Consider the following 17,012-nt stretch of genomic DNA (forward strand, 5'->3'; position numbering starts at 1 on the left):
CCACCGCCATTTTTCGGCGCCATTTTGGAAAATGGCGCCGGCTGAAGACAACAAGATTCAGTAGCAGGAGCCCGTTCCGGACCGCTGCCGTTCCGGACCGCCGCTGGACCCGCAGGTTAAGTCATTTGGGGGGGGGTTCGGGAGGGTGGGGGATTTAATTTAAAGGGTCGGGGGTGGGTTTTAGGGGGTTTTAATGTGCCGGTTTTGCGATTTTACGTTTTTTTCGATTTTTTACGATTTTTCACGATATTTTACCCCCCCAAATGGCAACAATACGATTCCCTCCCCCTCCCAGCCGAAATCGATCGTTAAGACGATCGAGGACACGATTCACATCTCTAGCGTTGTGACTAAGTCCCAGTCTTTACATCACAAAAAGAAGTCCCAACAAAACAATGTCCAAAAACAGTCCAACAAAGTAAATCCAAATTAGGCCCGGTTGGCCTATCTGCCACATCCCATGTATCTCTGGGCCTTTACCACTCCTCCCCAAGATAAACTGCCATACGGGTGGAGTTTCCAGGAATAATTCACCAGCAGAAAAGAAAACAATCCAAAAACAAAATAGAAGTCTCTGTGTTCCCAGGTTCACCGTCTTGGCAGCTAGGTTGTAGTCCTTTCCTCACTCTCTCCAGCATAGGCAGCTTCCTGAAAACAGCGCCCTTTCCAAGCTAGACATCATGATCTGGGATCCAGCCTCTTCAGTCCCCAGAAGGAGATTGAGGCTGCTCTAGCTGAGGCTCATCTTTATAGGGTGGAGGCTCCTCCCCTAGTGGCCAGGGATTGGTTCCCAGAGCTCCACCCTCTTCTTCCCACAGCTGTGTCTCTTGGCTCTCTATTACTGGGGGAAGGAACCAGCATGACTCCCTTGCTCTTTGTCTCCTGGTTTTCCTTCTCTTGAATTCCCTCCCTGGGGTTTAACCTTCCTCCCCGGGCTGGTATATAAACCCTGACACACACACACACATGTTCCTTGATTGGCTCTATAGCCCTACTCCTCTTAATTGCTCACCACCACTGGATCTCCTCCAAGTGGTCACTGTCTCCAAGCTTTCTGTTTTCACATCCTATAGGCATCTTCAAGGCACTTTGCATGTCCATAACTCCCAGGACCTGAAATGAGGGGAGCATTGGCACCCCCCAACTCACTGCTACATTTGGTCCCTGTCTTCTTTCCCTTCATTACTCCTCCAAGAGCCTACCATATCCAGGCACCTATTATCCGTGCCAGACCCTCTACCTGTATGATTGCCTGACCAGTCTCAACATCTAAACTCCTTCTATCCTCTTGGAGATATTGTGACCATTCACATGGACCTCCCATCTTGCTTCTCATGACATAATCTTCCTGCTTCATACTTGCAGGCACACACCATCACCCTCACCAAACCCCCTATGGCTTACTAACTGGCTAGCCTTCATTACCATTTTATCCACATCAGCTCATCATCCTGTCTCTGTAGACGTTTAGCACAGCTCTTGCCGCTATCCAGAAAAGACTTTTCTACCCTTTAAAAGCATCCTGCTGTATGCCACTGCCTTCGGTGCAGGGACCTACACTGAAATGTCAGTTACCTGTTCCCTCAAACTTCCAGGTTTGAGTAACTGCTAACCACAACCCCCCACTATCACCAACACCAGAGAGGCCAGGGGATACCAGGGGATGCTGATATGATCTCCCACCCCACCACTACTACCACCATAGTGCCAAATAACTCCCTACCCCTTATCCACTCAGCACCTCACTGCCGCTTGCTACTGTAGCACATTACCCAGCTGTCAAGAAAGCTGGGGCCAAGCCCCAGTGTCTGACTCCAAGACTGCAGCTTCTACTTGTCAGGCCTATTGCACGTCAGCAAGATTGCTAACCTGATCTCACCTGTTTAGCATGACACACTCCTTGAAAAAAAAATAAAAACCCCAAAAAACAAAAACCATAATATAATGGCGTAGCAGGCACTCTTGTAGCGAGGTTTGGTGATGACAGTGCTGCTGCCTAGTGGTGAGGCTGGAACAACTGGATTCTAGGCAAGAGTGCTATAGAGTAGAGTAGAGTTACTTGCACTGAGATGCCCTTTGTGAGAGAAATAGACGAGGCAGGATTAACCTATTTCTCCCTAGTGCATTCCCACAATACCCAGAATAGGATTTCCCCATAATACCAGGTGTAGAATTCCCCTCTTTATCCTTTATTCCCTGGACATAAACAAACTGAGAACCAAAAGATAAAATCCATATCAGACAATAACTTCATGTAATATTTTATGTTTTAATGAAATTCCCTTAAAAAAAAAAAAAATACTGGGAGGGAGGGGTCATGCACAATACAAAAGTACAAACAAGATCACCCCCTATGACTAATTGGCAAGAGTATTTGCTCTGTATCTTCTCACTCACTGTTAAACATTACATTCACTAAAGTGAAACAGAAGCTATCTTTTCATATATTCACTAATCACAAAACAGACATTTAAGAAATGCAGGTTTAAACATATAGCGGTTGATTTTTAAGGCAGGCGTACCCGTCCATGTGCGCGTGCAGGGGCATGCAAATTTTCATTAAATATGCGTGCAGACTGGGAGGGAACTTCTCTAACCCCCTACCTAAACTTCCTCCCTCTTCCCCTCTCCTCCCCACCCCCTAATCTTTCCCAAAATGTTTTATTTATTACTTACCGCTCCTTTGGAGCAGCAGTAAACGCTGTGCGCCGCCTGGCTGCCGGCGCACGCTTCCCTGGTTCCACATGATGTTCTGTGTGATGGGCACCGGGACAGCGTTGAATGGTGCGGTCCCGGCCCTCTCTCTGCCCTGCCCGGACCCTGGCTCCCTGGCCAACCTCTTTGGAGAGGTCCAGCCCTCATGTGCTTACCTGCGTTTACGCACCTGGCCGGGCCGGTTATAAAATGTGCGCGGAAGGCCCAGCCACACGCGTAAACCCCGGTATTTGCGCACGTGGGCCTTTGATAAAGAATGGGTTTTGAAACTCTTTTTCAAACATAGGTTAGAATCTCTTGAATTTGCCGGTTAGGATTTTTCCTGATGTGTCCAAGATGACACAAAAGAAAAGGAAGCAATGTTTGCTGCTTAGACCTCATGTTTTACAAATTGGGGCCTATTTTTTGTTAAAACTCCCCTGCAAATGTTATATTAGATATAGAGAGATTTCTTACCTTTTCTATTCTCCTTCCCAATTAACGCAAGTTTTGTGTGATAAAAGTAAAAATTTAAGAGAAATATTGGATAATGTAATGTCTATAAGTCTCCCTATCTGGTTGGATAGTCCTCTCTCTCTTTTAGTATGACCCCTAAAGGATGCTACTGACAAATTTCCTTATTTGTTTTTCTTACTTTATGTAGTAATTCATGACTTGGACCCTCTGTATTTTGGACTTAAAGTGTAGAAGTGCAGTTTATTATCCATGTTTGCTTCTTCTTTAAAAGTGGTCTGTAATTTTGTCACTTTATATATATTTTCTGTATTCAAGATGCTTCTTGATATGTACATTTATAAATGAATAAATAAAAAAAATTATTAAAAAAAAATAAAAATCTTCCTCAGTACAGAGCAGAGCTGGGAACAGCTGCTTGTTAAGAAACTCACCAGGCCAACTTACTAGCCTTAAGTATCATTAATTGAATAGTAGCACTCCTCAATAGCTGCCCTGTAAACGTGAGATTCACAATCATCTGAAGCTCACAATGACATTTTTATTAACCCTTATACAGACACTTTCAACTTAAGAAAGCCACTGACAAGGTGCTGCAGCTCTCAAATATCTCATCAGTAATTAAGAGCAACTGCTGTTACGTACCGCAGCTCCTAAGCTCTGTATTCATAGTTGCATTGAAACAAAACAACATGAAGGCATAGGCTGTTTCTGTGTAAACTTACTAGCTGCTGGTTTACCTTACATATACATAGTAATGATGATAGAAAAAGACCAAATGGTCCATCCAGTCTGCCCAGCAAGCTTCCCTAGATAGCAACTGCCATTCTGTGCAGGCTACCTCCATGTTCCTCTTAAGGGTAGTAACTGCCACTCCGTGCAGTTATCCCAAGCTTTATGATAACCCATAAAAATTTCAACGAGCAACATTTTTTTTTTACTGGGTGATGGGTTTCCTTGTAAATTCAGACAGTGTTGCTTGAAGTGCATGGTTTGTGGACTTGGGCCGTAGAAGCAGTCCTGTGCAATCAGTTCCCCAGACCGTAGAAGTCAGGGCCCTCTTGCTGGTGCTCCGAATCCAATTCCCCTTTCCCCCCCCCCTGCCGAAGTGAGGAGCGAAGCTGTAGTTGCATTAAAAGAATCAAGGCTCATTGGTCAGTAACCGCCGTACTAGCAAGTTAACCCCCCCCCCCCCCCCTGCACACTTTCTGCATTTCCTTTAGGACTGGGCTGTAGAAACACTTCTGTGCTTTTTCCCTGATGTCTGTGCATCAGTATCCCAGACTGTAGACGTCAAGAGAGAGTTACCCCCCCTACCCCACATGCATATCTTCATTTCCATCCTCTTACTTTTTAGAGATCCACAGTGTTTATCCCACACCCCTTTGAATTATTTCAGTTTTCGTCTTCACCACCTCCACCGGAAGGGCATTCCAGGCATCCGTGAAGAAATAATTCCTACATTGGTTCGGAGTTGCCCACCCCCCTTAAGTTTCATTTCGTGACCCCCCCTAGTTATATTGTTTTGTTTTGTGCACCATTAAAACCTTTTAAGGTATCTGAAGGTCTGAATCACATCTCCCCTGCACCTCCCTTCTTCCACAGTCATAGGTCTGCCGATACAATCCCCAACACCATTTCAGTTGCCTTTCTCTGGACTCCCTCCATCCTGTCTCTATCCTTTTTGGGCTCCAGAACAGCAGAGATAAAGCAAAATATATTGGAGAAATAAAGAATAAAGTTATATTAAAGTTAGATAGTTAAACTTAGCAAAAACAGGAATTAAGTAAGCTGTGCACCCTTCAATAACATCACATATGCTAGAGACTTGTGCTTGGTTCAATACCTGCTTAGACAATTAGCAACTCCCAACTTAAAAAAAAAAAAAGTTTCAGGATAATAACTAATAGCATCAGGTTTCTAAATCTTTGTCTGTTTCCTTAATAGCTCTACTTGGTTAGTGCCTATAATAACTCTTTCATACTCTCCTAGCAGAGTTCATAACCAGGGTAAAATATCCCAAAACTAACAGGATTCTTAGCAACCTCCACAATTCTCTTTCAGATGTAACATTCCCTATCACCTAAAGTTATAGAGGGTTTTTTTTTTTTTTTTATCTTTCATACAGTTTCTAGACTCAAGCACTGCTAAGCCCACCCAAACTTCTTTTTCTATCTCTGTTCTCACTTAGCTCAATTTTGCTGAAGCACAAGCAAGTAAAAGCTGCCAGTATCCAAAAAAGAACTCCCTAGCTTTCCTTGATCAGTATTAACTATAGTCATTCTAGTTACCCCATAATAGTGCTAGAGGCTCTGAACAGGCAGCCTTGTCCTTTCTCTCATAAACTGCTATGCAGGGAGGAAAGATAATCTTAAAGGCTGACTTACCTTTAGGCTAAAGTGAATCTTAGGAATACTTCTGCCTCAGCCTCTCCATCCTCCTCTCCTTCCATCAGTGCTGGGACAATATTAATGCCTGCTGTCTTTCCCTCAGTGCACCTCCATGTCTGAATCTCAACTAACATCTGGGCAGCCAATTAGGGTGATTGTGCTGAGTCATTATGACCGGCCACTTTCCTGTTCCATGTTCTCTGGGAAACTAGATGCAAGTGGTTATGAGAAATGTAGTTCTCCTCAGCGGCCATCTTGGTTCTATTCCCTTTAGAAACCACTTAGGTTCTACTTAGTGATTTAAAGAAAAAAGGTGACTTTTGCACAGGGACTAGTGCTTAATCCATCATACATAGCCATGCTTGTGGCTAATGCATCCCAACATCAACCAATCCCATGACATGCTGTGTGTCTGACACACATATTTGCCTCCATCCCCTGCACAGCCCCTCATACTGCTGACATGACCAGCTCTCCACCAGCTGGTAACCGAGAAGGTGTTTTGTTTTTTTTTAGAGTTACATCAGAAAAGAATATTTCAAAGTTCACAAAACCATGTTATTTATGAGATCCCATTCCACATATCCAAGTTCAAATCCAGTTTTCTAAAGCTGAAGTAATTCAATAGAGTGGAACTAGCTTTAGTCAACTGTGGTTATTCTGCCTCATTATTCTGCTCCAACAAAGCTGGTATGATTAGATTTAAATCTTCTGAACTGTGTCTTCACAACAATCCTAAATCCATTTTCCAAAAGACTTTTCTTTCACAGAAAAAAAAAAAACAGAGCTTCTACCAAAGTCACATGAGACTATTTTACTCTTTTACTAATGTCAATTGAGATGAGAGAATATTTTGCTAAATAAGCAATAGAAAATTATATCTGCAATATTTTGGAACAAATTATACCAACAAGAATTTGCACACACAGTATTTTTAAAATGATTTATAGTTATACATTAGTGAAAGAGTAATAGAGAGACAGAAGGAACTTACATTCCATTTTGTCCCTTACCTCCCATCTCATCTCATGGTAAATGCTATTATGTAGTATATGTTGTTTACAGGATTAGGATTATCACACTGCAGGGAGAAAAATGTGTCTTGTAGAAGCATCTGGGTATCCAAGGTTTCAAGCAGTCTTTTCCTCTCAAGCATGCTGCAGAATATGATACAGATCTAGTAGCCCATGTTGTACATGAGCTTTTGAGACCACATGGGTCTATGCTTCAGATGTCACAGATTTCTGAGGCTACCATGGAAACAAACTGCCCTGGATCCCTTCATGTGGTCCATTCCTTAGTTTTTTGATAATGAATTGCTCTACGTATGTGTGTGAGTAGTAAGTGGAAGGTCTAGGATAGTTGGATCAATGCCTTTACTATCTGTGTATTGAAATACGTCACTATTTGTATTTACTACTGATATCATTAAAGGTGAAATTTTGGAGGAGCATACCAGGAAACTAATTTCCAGTTTCCAGACTCTGGGAATGATCTATTAGGTGCTTGTACAATTTTTGCACCAGTATCTTGCTAAATGAAAATAATGGAATTTATTCATTGCTAAATCTAGTGTCATTTTTGCACTAGACTAATCTAGGCACAAGATGTATTGGATATCTATTTTCTGCATGTTATTATCAAAGCAGTGAGTGATATCAGGTAATAGGGATGTTTATTAATTTAAAATGAAAGTGTAAAATGAAATGAATTGAGCCCATTTTTGTATTGTTTCAAAAAAATTCTGTATTTTTTATTTTTGACTAAGATCAGAAAGGGATCATGGCAAGTCTATTCCATGTACACAGAGAAGAAAGGTAGAAAGAACAGAGCCGGGAGTTGGTGAAAGAAGAGATAAGGGTGGTTTGTCTGATGCATAGAGTCACAAAAGAGCGATGTACAGAGAGATAAAGGATGAAATATAATTAAGAGCTGCAGAATGAATGCACTTATGCATGAGTAAGAGAAGCTTGAACTCAGTGTGAATGTTACTACATTGGCTCCCTATCTATTTCCACAATTTTGCACTGAATAGACCAACCCCCTGCTCAGAACTCATTTCTGAACGGTGATTGGTCACTGGGCCCATATCAGTTTGAGATTAGTCTATTCAGACCTCAACAGGAATTGGTCAATTCACTTCAGAGTTAAGTGGAAAAAAAAAAAGAATGCCGAGTACAGGAGCTAATCAAACCTACCGCATTTAGTATCCAAACCGAAAATAGGTAAAACTTCCTTCTAGCTCAGCTTGGTGCCAGTGAGGGAACAGGAGGGAGATGATGCGGGGGTTAGTGACTCCACTACTGACATTTTCAGAAGGCCATAGATAGTGCTAGGAGATTGGTGATCCCCCAGAACTAACTTTTCTTTTACAGAGGAATAATGTGAAGTTTGGGGAGGAATGTACTGGCAGGGGTGTGTATTCACTTAAAATGAAAGTGCAAACTGTGACGAATAAGGCCAGTTGGTTGAAACAAGCCTTGCTCATTCATTTTATTTTCAACAAATGCAGCGTGTCTAGGTTTAGAGCCAAAGCTGGGGCCTCACCTAAGGCATAGGCTGCAGCCAAAAGCAAGGACCGTGTACTGGTTCTAAGCACAATACTGGGGTCTCAGCCGAGGCCCAAAGCTTTGGGGCCTCGGCTGAGACTCACGAAAATTTAAAAAAACCAAACCAAACAAACCCTTACTGACTGGATCCCAATGCCAGGACCTTGGCTTAGGCCAGGGCCTGAATCCAGGCCCAATGCCGCGACCTGGCCAAGAGGCTAGGTTCCGATGCCAGAGCCTAGACCTGGACCCAGGCCTGACACCAGGGCCTCAGCCATGAGGTCAGGTCCAGACACCTGGACCTTGGCCCAGTGTCAGGCCCAGGCCTCGGAGCCCAGGTGCGGGAGCTCCTCTTAACGCACTCTTTTCTTTCTTTATTCTCAAGCACAATGACAGCATCCAGTGGGGTCACGATGGAGTTAATTGACTACGGAGAGTGCACCGCAGCAAACAGCGCCATTTTGATGTACGGCAATTGCCGTAAAATTGCCGTACAATTGCCGTACCGTCCAACGGTGCCGTCCGCTGGGTGAATGCGCCAGGATTAATTAACCCCAGCAGATTCCATCATTATGAGTGAAGAAAGAAGAGGAAACAATGAAGAGAGGCCTGGTCTCCGAGACCTGGGCCTGACCCTGTGCTGAGAAACAGGCATCAGCTTCAGACCCGGGTCTGGGCCTAGGCCCCAGTGCTGGGATGTAGCCTCCAGATCGGTTCCTGGCATTGGGCCTGGGTCCAGGCCTTAGGTCCCTGCATTGGAACCCAGCTTCCAGGTTGGGTCATAGCATCGGGCCTGGGTTTGGGCCTTGGCCCCAATTTCAGGACCCGGTCTCTGGGTTGGGTCACAGTATCAGACCTGGGTCATGCACCAGCCTGGGCTGAGGCTTCAGCATCAGGACCCAGCCTCCGGGTCGGGTTGAAGCATTGGGCCTGGTTCTGGGCTCGGCCCTAAGCTGAGGTCCAGGCAATTGGCCTAAGACTTGGCCCAAACCTTGGCTTTGTATAGGCCGATGCCACAGTGATCTGTTGCAGCCTTGGCTTATGCAAGTCTGTGCAAGGAGGGGTGTGGTAACTGCCAGCACATAGGTATGTGCAGGGAAAAAAAATTGTTTTTTCTTCTTCAGTTTGTTTTCAGGAGATTTTTTTCCCATTAATTTTGTTTCATGGATAGCTTGATTTGCTTAATTTGTGCAAAAACCCCCCCCCCCAAATCAAGTAATTAAAAAAGATGGCCAAAAGACAAAAAAAAAGCCCTTCTTCCCATCCTCCCAGAAAAATGCCATGGCCAGAATCCACCCTGATCCCCACTTTCCCAGTCCAGTGGGGATCTGACAACTTGGACTAAGTGGACACCGCAGTGATCTGCTACAGCCTCAGCCTACACAAGACTGAGGCTTCGGCCTAGTCTAAGCCGGTGCATTGCCACCATACTGGGTAAGTGGGGGCCGGGGTGGATCCTGGCCCTGGAATTTTTCTGGGAGGATGGAAGGGGGACTCGTTTTTGTGTTTTGGCCATTTTGTTTTGTTTTTTTTTAATTGCTTGATTTGTTGTTTTTTTTTCACACGAATGAAACAAATCAGCAATCCATGAACCAAAATTCATGGGAAAAAAACCCTCCTGAAAACAAACTGAAAAACAAACACACATTTTTTTCCCCTGCTCATCCCTATGTGCTGGCAGTTCCCACAACCCCCTTGCACCTTCATCTTTTCTTTAACACGGAATGCAAATGGGATGCTGTGAGCCTAGATTTGTGGCTGCTCTGCCAGCATCTAGATTTGGCCATGCAAGTTAGATATCTAGCACTTAAAATCAGCACTAGTGCTTAACTTCCTCACCCTATCCTGTCCCCCTCCCCCTTTTAATGCCTCAAAATTTAAAAACCTTGTGATTTAAAGTGCCTAAATTCTCAGAGACTTCACATTTTATTCAAATGTCTAGGCACATGTTACAATTAGCACCTAGTATCTTTTGAACTTGTACAACTATTAGACAGATGCAGCCAGATATAGATTATAGACAAACATATCAGTACTATATCTCAGTCATTTACAAAGATGCCTCAGATACTCTTAATTGAAAATGTATGGTAGCATATACTTTGACCCTTTGTACCCACCAGCCAACAGTTACTTTTAATTTCCTTTTTCAATTCTTCCCTATATTGCTTAGGTAAGGTAAAATATAGGGTGGTCAATAAATGGTCAACAATTTCCACCTTGAGGAGTCTATGCACTAAAATGCATGCCAAAAATTGGCTTAGCACATAACATAGTAACATAGTAATAACAGCAGAAAAAGACCAAAATGGTCCCTCTGGTCTGCCCAGCAAGCTTCCCAAGGTAGTAACTGCCACTCCTTGCAGGTTACCCCCATGTTTCTCTTAAGGGTTGTAACTGCCGCTCCACGCCGGTTAAGCTTTTTTATTTATTCTCATCCTCTAGCCTTTTAAGGATCCACAGGGTTTATCCCATGCCCCTTTAAAATCCTCACAGTTTTAGTCTTCACCACTTCCTCCGGAAGGGCATTCCAGGCATCCACCACCCTCTCAGTGAAGAAATATTTCCTGACATTGGTTCTAAGTCTTCCTCCCTGGAGTTTCAAATCATGACCCCTAGTTCTACTAAATTGTTTCCAATGGAAAAGGTTTGTTGACGACATGATGCACTAAGAGGACAATTTTCCAAGCCATTTATCCAGATAAATAGTCATTTATTTTTTAATTTAAAACTTTGATTTATAGACTTTTTAATGAAACATGCAATAAAAACATTCATAAACATAACCAAAACAAGAAGAGACAAAATAAAAGACAGCAAAATATAAAATAGAAACTAACACAAGATCAGCTTTTTAATAAAGTAAAATAGCATTTTAAGCTCTTTATGAAAAGCAACTGCAAATAACAAGGCTTTACACCAGGGCTTCCCAAACCTGTCCTGGGGACCCCATAGCCAGCCGGGTTTTCCGGATTTCCACAATGAATATGCATGAGATACATTTGGGTTTGGGAAGCCCTGCTTTATACAATTTATAGAAATTCAGCAAATCTTTTAAGGCCTGCGATTCCTTTATAACAGAATTCCAGAGGCTAGGACCAATGAAATAATGAAAAGGCTTTCTTTCTAATCTCTGCAAGTTGTACCTTCTTTGGAAAAGTAAAAAGACCCTGCAAAGAACGAACTGAACGCAGAGGAAAATAAAATGTAATTTGTCTTTTAAATATCTTAAAAAAAACTATGGGCCTCATTTTCTAAATGGATCGCGTGAGATACCAAAATGGGGGCGGAGTTGGCCCCGGAAGAGGAGGAGTTGGGGCGTCACCGGGGCTGACTCCGCGAAGACGCCGCGGACAACGAAAAGGTAAGGCCCTTTTCACGTCTGAGTTCGCGCCAAATAGCTACACCTTCTATGGTGGCGCTATTGGGTGTGAAACTGGCAGCGATCACACCGCAACGGTGCGATCGCTGCCGGCTAGCTCAGGCCCACCCCCCGTTTCGGCCCCCGCCCCTCATTCCCTAAAGTATCGCAGGCCTGTGATACTTTAGAAAATGAGGCCCTATATGACTTAAAAGTGAACAGGATAAAGAACAGGAAACTAATGAAGCAACCTCAAAAGATGGAGAAATATGGTCAAAAAGCCACAACCCAAGCAGGGTATGTGTGGCAGTATTTTGAATAGATCACTATCTATGCAATCGAGTCTGTGTAAAACTCAGGTACAGGGAATCACAGTCATCAAGGAGACTCAAATTTCCATACCCAAATGATCTTGTGAAAGATAAGGATGCAGATTTCTAATCAAGAGGAACTGGAAAAACAAACAGTGCTGGACTATACTAAATTTCAGCGGGGACCTGGCAGGACAGGAGTTCTTGGGAACTGCTCTTGCCCCATTTGGATTTCTTATGACCCATAGATGAGGTGAGATGAATGAGCAGTGGGGAGGGAGGGTGCAGGCAGGTGCAGGTGCGAGGAGCCTTTATTTTAAAAATTGTTTTGACACCAACGGTGGGTTTTTTTCCCCGCAGGGGATAACGGACCCCAAACCCTTCCTTTCAGCTTGTTTTTGTTTTTTTTCGCCCCCATTCATTTTCATTTTTTAATTTCAAATATATTCTGGTAACAACAAATACAGCAGTGGACCCTAATGGTTTCTTTAAAGGTTTGCCATAGACGGACTTGGAGACTTGGGTTTACTAATGGAGCCCAATGCATGGAGCTTTTAAGAGGATATGAAAAAAAGTTATTTTAAATCATCAAGTCCATTAATTTTCTTTTCTCAGTTCCATCCCTACAAACCATAAAATATGAGGAAAAAATGAATATGTCATAGTAGGTGTTCCATATAATCATTGGCTGGCTGCTATTTAAAATAATTAGCGGAAAGTCTGAAAGTATAATAATTAGGTTTCCTTTCTTTCTTTTTTTTTAATTAGCATTCAAGCACTGTTGGAAAACTGAAAATTTGTTGTGCTGGATTTAGTAGTTGCTTAAATAAAACAAGAAAATATATTTTCTCTCTCACTCTCTCTCTCTATAATTGCCTGAAACTATACCAAGTAACTTTGGTTGCCTCAGTACTAGCTCTGGGCCTGCTAATGAGAAACAATCCTCTGCTGAATGCACAGTTTAGGTTTAGGTACCTGTCAACCCCAATTTGATTCATTCTACTTTATTGCACCAGAGATTAAATCATGTCATTTTATCTATGGCTGTGTATGGTTGATTTGTTGTATATGTCTAAATAGTGAATACATAACACAAGACTGATTATGATACCACTGCTAAAGTTGCACTGATAGCTGCTTATAGCTTTCCACTCTGTCATGGTATTGCTGTACTACCTGAAAGGAGAGAAGCTTTGATAGGGATGTAATCTATCCAGTGTTTACTGTTGCAAATTCAGTGGGTGATAAAGAAGTATTTGCATGCAAAGCAACAGGCAAATCAAAAGTTTAAAAACTAAAGCTCAGAGGAACTGATGGCTCAGAGGCTTGAAATCGGAATACAAGCTTTTGTTTCTGGAATTCAGGTTCCAATCCAGTATCCATCGATAGTAACGGCTATCATTGCCATCTATTATTTTGTAGCTTGTTTCAAGTTTTTAAAACTGCAGCAGATTGTGAGGAACTACAGAAGGACCTTGTGAGACTAGGAAACTGGGCATCCAAATGGCAGATTAAATTTTATGTGGGCAAGTGCAAAGTAATTCACATAGGGAAAAATAATCCCAGCTACATGTAACGATGCTGGGTTCCATGTTATGAGTCACCAGCCAGGAAAAGAACTTGAGTCCTTATGGACAATACCTTGAAATTGTTGGTTCAGTATGTGGTGGTGGTGGTCAAAAAGGCAAATAGAATGTTAGGAATTATGTGGAAAGGAACAGAAAACAAAACTGAGAATATCGTGATGACATAGATCCATAGTGCAACCACACTTTGAGTACGGTGTGTAGTTCTGGACACCCCAGCTCAAAAAAGACATAGCAGATATAGAAAAGGTACAGAGAAACATAGAAACATAGAAATGACGGCAGAAGAAGACCAAACGGCCCATCCAGTCTGCCCAGCAAGTTTCACACTTTTTTTTTCTCATACTTTTCTGTTACTCTTGGCTCTTAGTAACCTTTTGGTTCTATTTCCCTTCCACCCCCACCATTAATGTAGAGAGCAGTGTTGGAACTGTATCTAAGTGAAATATCTAGCATAATTAGTTAGGGGTAGTAACTGCCGCAATAAGCAAGCTACACCCATGCTTATTTGTTTACCCAGACTATGTAATTCAGACCTTGTTGGTTGTTGTCTGTATATAGATCCACTTTTCTTGATTCCCCCTGCCGTTGAAGCAGAGAGTTATGCTGGATATGCATTGAAAGTGAAGTATCAGACTTTCTTCCCTGCTGTTGAAGCAGAGAGCTATGCTGAATATGCATTGAAAGTGAAGTATCAGACTTTCTCTCCTGCCGTTGAAGCAGGAGAGAAAGAGAGCTATGCTGGATATGCATGAAGTATCAGTCTTTCTCCCCTGCCGTTGAAGCAGAGAGCTATGCTGGATATGTGTGAAGTATCAGTCTTTCTCCCTTGCTGTTGAAGCAGAGAGCTATGCTGGATATGCAGTGAAAGTGAAGTATCAGGCTTATTTGGTTTGTGGTAGTAAGCACCGTAACAAGCAAGCTACTCCCCGCTTTTTTGTGAATGCAAATCCTTTTTTCCACATTTCCTTTTGCCGTTGAAGCTTAGAGCAATGTTGGAGTCGCAATAACCGTGTGTATGTTTATTGAATAAGGGTATTATCTCCAGGTAGTAGCCATCATTCCCATGAGCCACCCACTCTTCATTCACATCCTCTAGACTTTATGGATCCACAGTGTTTATCCCACATCCCTTTGAAGTCCTTCACAGTTCTGGTCTTCACCACTTCCTCCGGAAGGGCATTCCAGGCATCCACCACCCTCTCCGTGAAGAAATACTTCCTGACATTGGTTCTGAGTCTTCCTCCCTGGAGCTTCAAATCATGACCCCTGGTTCTGCTGATTTTTTTCCGACGGAAAAGGTTTGTCGTTGTCTTTGGATCATTAAAACCTTTCAAGTATCTGAAAGTCTGTATCATATTACCTCTGCTCCTCCTTTCCTCCAGGGTGTACATATTTAGATTCTTCAATCTCTCCTCATAAGTCATTCGATGAAGACCATCCAAAAAAGAAGAGTGACAAAAATGATAAATGGGATGCAAAAGTATCCTTATGGAGAAAGGCTAAACAAATTAGGTATTTTTAGCTTGGAGAAGAAATGATTGAGATGGGATATGAGATTTTTAAAATCAAGAGTAGGGTAGAAAAGATAAATAGAAAAGGGTTATTCACCCTTTCAAAACAATACTCTATGAAACTGGCAACCTACAGATTTAAAACAAACTGTAGGAAGTATTTTTTCACTCAGTGTACAATCAAACTGGAATCTGTTGCCAGAAGATGTCATCAAGTCAACTAATAGTGGGGTTCAAAAGAGGGTTGCACTTCTTCTCAAAGAAAAGCTTAAACACAGTTATTAGCTAGGTAGACTTGGGAAAGCCATCACTTATCCCTGAGACTAAAATTAAATAACTGTTTGGAATCTGCTGGGTACTTGTGACCTGGACTGTCTACTGTTGGAGACAGGATGTTGAGCTTCATGGACCTTGGTCCAACCCAACATGGCAATTCTTTTGTTCTTATTTCTTAATCCTGCTCTCTAAAGACAGGTGTTACAGTTGTCACTAATTGTCAACTTAATTGTAAATAACAGAAGCCCAAAACTGAATTTCAACAGAATTGAGCCTTCTAGAGGCATGTTGGGTGTGCTAGTAAACATTAAATCCCAAAAGCCATTAACAGAAAAATCTAGTCCTACTTTAATTGGATAAGCTGCAGCTTGTTGAAGGAGTAGAAAATATTTGGAAAATATTGCCCTGCCAAAGTAGTTCCAAACCTTGGGCCATTATTGCAGGAGGGGAGGGGGGGGGGGGGAGGGCTGTCACTTAACTCTTTGCACACATATGTCAGCACTTGAAATAGGGAGTTACAATAGGAAATGTAGACATTAAGAAACATTTGTAGTTCTGAATTCAAAGTGGAAGGGTGCAGGAAATGGCCAATTGTCTTTTGTCCACACTGTATACAATTAGTATGATTCAAAGAAGTGTGCAGTTAGTTTAATGCAAAGGTTTGTGGAAAATGGATAGGCCTCCAGTACTAGTTCACAACATGGGTGTGAGTGTTGTAAGACTACTCTGGCTATGGACTGTACTTCTGTAGGTAAACATTCTATCCAAGTAGACGTTTCATTAGTCAGGGATTTTACTATAGCTGAGACATTATGAATGGTGGGTCTAGTAGCATTTTAGCCACACCTATTTGGAGAAACAGGGCTCTCACAAAAACTATGGAATCCTGTGGATCTTCCAGCAAGAGAACTGGCATTGCAACATGCATGTAGAAAGGTTTTGCTATTTAAGTGGAAGCGGAAAACAATTAAGTGCTAGGAAATGTTAGAATTTGGGTGTGAGGAATTTCAAGGCTACAATTCCAGTTCTGTTTATTCTGTTCATGCATTTGTTCCCCTATTCATTTCAGAAAATAAAGCTCAGGAGAGGTAATTTGCAAATCCATAGAAAATCGTCACCTTCCTCTGTTATTTTTAAGCCACCCTTTCATAGTAGGGAATAACGGTTGGATTTCCATTTTAATTATTACAATACAGCTATGGGCAGGGATTGTAGAGTTAGTAAGGCAAAAGTAATGAGTTTGGTTAATGGAGCATATACTTGTGGGTGTAATATCATTAAGGAAACAGTTTGAACAATTCCATATTTTAGGCATGTATCTGGTACCAGTAGGATATCTCATAACAGTTTCAGTAAATTTAAGTCCAATGGAGGGCGTATCTGCCTGTGTTCTCACCCACTGCACACACAGGATCCCATCAGAAGTATGAGGTTGCAATGGGAAATACCAGTATTGGGTTGTATTTATAAATACAAAACTAGTTTTGTTCAATGTTTCAGCATGGAATGAGATGGTCTTTAGCTCTTTGCTCACATTGTATATATGCCCAACAGTTAGGTTGAAGAAGTTGGCCTAATTCATAAACAAATGATATAAGTATTTCTAAGGTACGGGTATGCTTCTGGTATTAATCCATGAATCAGAAAAACAATATATAGGAATGCAATTGTGGGGTTCTAAACCACCATTTAAATAGGCTGAGAAAGAGAGATTATTATGCCCGAACACACCTTTGGTGTCACTTTTTGCCTCTATTTGTCTACTTCTTGGCCTCATCTCTGCTGTCATCTACTTTTCTACTGGCATTTGTTATCATTTACTTCTCTTCTGGGTTTGCCATCCTCTGCTTCTTGTTG

General features: G+C 42.2%; 1 long non-coding RNA gene across 1 annotated transcript in view; it reads right to left on the minus strand.

The window, feature by feature from the left end:
• Positions 1-5,648, minus strand: part of LOC115076268 — a 450,085-nt gene extending 444,437 nt beyond the window's left edge. Inside the window, exon 1 of the long non-coding RNA XR_003852718.1 lies at positions 5,556-5,648. This is a non-coding gene — a long non-coding RNA (uncharacterized LOC115076268). The remainder of the gene's footprint in view (positions 1-5,555) is intronic.
• Between the last annotated feature and the right edge of the window lie 11,364 nt (positions 5,649-17,012).

The sequence above is a fragment of the Rhinatrema bivittatum genome, chromosome 14 (genome assembly GCF_901001135.1).
Source record: "Rhinatrema bivittatum chromosome 14, aRhiBiv1.1, whole genome shotgun sequence".
NCBI lineage: Eukaryota > Metazoa > Chordata > Amphibia > Gymnophiona > Rhinatrematidae > Rhinatrema > Rhinatrema bivittatum.